Raw genomic sequence first — 4,302 nt, 5'->3', positions numbered from 1 at the left:
TGCAGAAAGAGTGGAAAGAATGATGATGCTCTAACTGCATAGTCAACCATCAATATCCGTATTATTTCAAACAATCATGTGTGAAAACATTTTGGAAAAACATTACATTTATATTGTAACATATACAGAATTTTTTTCTCTTTTCATTACTCCCCACAAAAAATATATATAACTATTTGCAGAATCTACATTATATGAAATAGTGTTATTATTCTGTGGCTGATTTGAAGTATATGGAAGGATGTGCATAGGTTATATGCAAATACTAAGCAATGTTATATAAGGGATTTGAGAATTTGCAAATTTTGATATCCTGGGAGATTGAAGAGTCCTGGAACTAACTGCTGAAGTGCCAAAGGATGGCTATATATGGAAGACCTCACTAATAATGTGACATTTGAGCAACAATCTGAAAGAAATGGGGGACACGTCATACAGATGTGAAAGAACATTACAGGCAGAGGGATCATTACAGGCAGAGGCTTGGAGCAATTCAGATAACCTAAGTCTGTGAAGGCCTTAACAAGTGTGGAAACCCCTGTGAATTTTCACCACTACAGGGATGGATATGACCTGAGTTTAAGAAGATCACTCGGGCTTCTAGTTTCAGAGCAGACTGAAAGATGGCAAAACAAGAATCAGGGAACAAAAATTAGGAGGCTATCATAATAATCCAGATATAAAACGATGGTGACTGAGATGAGGACAATAGCAGCAACAATACTGCAGGCGCGCAACTTGGACACAGATTAAAGGCAGAGCCCTCAGCATTTGCTAAAGGACTGTGTCTAGGCAAGTGTTATCGCTCTTGGCTGGGTATGGCCTACCACTTACTCAATTTGGGGAGTTTTCCACTAAGAAGGCAGATACAACTAGAAATAAATATTAACATTTAAATTGAGAAAAGGTATAATGTACAATAAGCTTGTAAGAGCTTACAAATACACAACCAAAAATTTAGAAAACCAACCAAACACTGACTTCCTGATATATCCCTATAATTTTCCTACAGTGTTGACTGCATACTATTTATTCACAGGCCCATTATAACATTCTCTATTAAAAATACATATATAATTTTCCTCCTGCATATTTTATTAAAATTTATATTTTGCTATTGTTTTTGCTTTGATATTTTAAACTACCATTATAATTACATTTTATTTTATCTTTTTCATTGTTTTAAATTTTTATTTTGGATAATGCTTACATAATTGATCAGGGTGGGAAGAATCATGGGTAAGAGAAAAGTGGGTGTAGTCATTGTTTCCAAGCTTTCCATTTCTTTTTCATGTATCTGGGTGGAGGAGGAACAGGGGAGAAGCCACACCCAGCCTCCCAACTGCCCCAGCAGCTGAGGATAGGGAATGGCCATCCAATATCAACCCAGGGTCCTGATACAGTGTATGCTCTGAGGGCTCTGAGGGTTCTTGTTATAATCATACATTATATAATTATATATTTTAATATGTTTATATTTTTATAAATATAAATTTACATATTATATAATATATAGTTATATATTATATAACAACACGTGTCCTAACAAGCTAGTTTTTTTTTCACTTTATGTATTTGGATCCCTTCCTATCATTTTAAAAAATGTGTTGTATCAAAAATGATCAGTGTCAATGTCATGATACATTTATACTTTGAAAGTTAATCCTCTTACTGTGAAATAAATGATTATGCTATTGTAATAACTTAGGAAAAATAATAAAAGAGGGAGATGGGGCGAGAGGAAGAGGAAGAGAGGAACTTCTATGCCCCTAAATCTGTATTGTGAAAAGTGTCAAACCTACTCATTTTACATAACTTTTTAAAAAAAAAAATTCTCAAGGGCAGCACTGAAGCACCAGTAGCCCACATGATCCCAGATCTGAGTCTCAGCTGTTCTACTTTTGACTCAGTTCCTCACTAATGTGCCTGAGAAAGCAATGGAAGATGCTCAAGTACCTGGGCCCCTCCCCTCCATGTGGGAGGGTGAAGTCCCTGACTTCTGGCTTTGTCTGGGCCCAGGTCTGGCTGTGCAATCATCTGGGGAGTGAAACAGCAGATGGAAGTGTGCTCTCTCTCTCTTTCTCACCCCGCTCCCCCCCCCCCACCATAACTGCCTTTCAAATAAATGAATCCATATTTTTCTTAAAAGATTTATGTATTTATATTTCAAAGGCAGAGTTACAGAGAGGAGAGACAGAGAGAGGACTTCACCACTCAAAATGTCCATAATGGCTGGAGCAGAGCTGGTCTGAAGCTGGGAGCCAGGAGTTTCTTTATCTCCTACATGGATGTAGGGGCCCAACTACCTGAGTCATCCTCCACTGCTTTCCCAAGCCGTAAGAAGGGAACTGAATCAGAAGTGAAGCAACCAGGACAGGAACTAGTGCCCATATATGATGTGCATTAGCTTGTTGAGCCACCATGCTAGTCCCAATACACGTCTTTTTTAATTCTCAAAAGCAATACAGAATTTATCTGGAAATAATGCATTTATGAAAACAAAATACATTTAAAAATTAACACTGCATTGTACTGTCTCATGCATTTATATAAGCAAATCACTTCTTTAAAAGATTAATCTACTTTTATGTGAAAATCAGAGTTAGAGAAAGTAAGGAGACACAGATTGCAGGGCCCCAATTAAATCAGTCTTAACACTTCATATATTGATGTATTGACTAGTAGGTTCAGGCTTTTTATGCCTGGAACACTTGTTTCTGCAGATTGTTTTCCTGCATCTTTGACACCTTCATGTGCCATTTCATCTGTAACTGTCAGACTTCATCAGCACATGATGAGTCAGTTACACCAAAACATGCTCCAATATGTGAAGGCACATAAACATACAAAATCATTTATAAACACAACTACTACTTTTAGCTCTGCTACAGGCGTGGTTCAGCTAACACAGTGTTTCCGACAAATTCTATTTCACAGCATTCTCATTAATAGTGTAACTACAGTATGGGTTTCCTCAAAATTTGAAAATAGTACTATCATATGATCCAGCAATACAATTTCTGGGTTTTTAATCAGAAAAAAATGAAATCCAGATTTTTTTTCTGGTTTTTTGTTTGTTTGTTTGTTTGTTTTGTTTTGTCTTGTTTTTTTCCAGCCTGGCAATGTGAAAATAACTTTCATGTCAGGGAGCAGGGAGCGATGGCTCAGAACTTCTGGAACTGGTTCTTCACGACCCTGAGCCTGTTGAAGTACACCATCTTTCTGAGGGGCCAGCACTTGCCACCCACCGTGACAATGTCCCCAATCTGGGATCTGGACATCCCCGGAGCAGGGTGACAGGTGCACGGACATGTTCTTGTGGCACTTTTCAAAGCGGTTGCACTTGCCAATGTAGTGCAGGTAGTCACGAAGGATGAGGATAGTCTTGGGTAACGAGGGGAAGGGAAAGTGGAAGGGGAACTGGGAGGAGGAGGGGGAGGAGAAGGGAGGGGAAGGGAGAAGAAAAAAAAGAGAACTCCTGGTCAACTCCTGCAGCGCCAGTAATTCCATATGGGCACCAGTTCATGTCCTTGCTGCTCAACTTCTGATCCAGCTCCCTGCTAATAGCCTGAGAAAGCAGTCGAGGGTGGCCCAAGGACTTGGGCTCCTACCCCCATGTGAGAAACCGAGAAGTAGCTCCTGGTTCCTAGCTCTAGCTGTCCCAACTATGGCTATTGTGGCCATTCGGAAAGTGAAACAGCAGATGGAAGATTCGTGTGTGTGTGTGTAAAACTCTGCTTTTACAATAAAAAAAAAAGAAATATTAAAATGAGAAGAAAGGAGGAAGAGATTGAGAAGATCCTGTCATATATTGAAAGCAAGAATGAACCTTGAAATCACCATATTAAGTGAAATAAGTCACAGAAGGAGAAATATTGTATAATTACACTTATATGTGTTATCTAAACACATATTGAGAGGTCAAACTCATAGAAGCAGAGAGTAGAATGGTGGTTCCCAGGGACTAGGCATAGAGAGGTAGAGGAAATAAGTTGCTTTGCAGTGTTTATAAAATTCAGTCATGCAAGGGAAGTAAGCTCTAGAGATCTGCTGTATAACACTGTGCCCACAGCCAACCACACAGTATTGTACATCTAAAATATGTCAAAATACTCCTGCTCAGTGCTATTCCCACAATAAGCAATGCATGCTGCATTTATAGTTGTGTTTGTTGTATTAGTGAGTATATTAAAGACAGGAAGAAACTTTCATAGTGATTATGCTGAAATCTTCCATATACATTTATACCTGCAAACATGGCCAGTGAATAACTTTCCAAAGACTAGGTTCTGGCTTTGTGTA

Source organism: Ochotona curzoniae, unplaced genomic scaffold, assembly GCF_017591425.1.
Source record: "Ochotona curzoniae isolate NIBS_2020 unplaced genomic scaffold, NIBS_Ocur_1.0 scaffold_1852, whole genome shotgun sequence".
In the NCBI taxonomy this organism is placed as follows: domain Eukaryota; kingdom Metazoa; phylum Chordata; class Mammalia; order Lagomorpha; family Ochotonidae; genus Ochotona; species Ochotona curzoniae.
Note: the sequence above shows the minus strand (reverse complement) of the source record.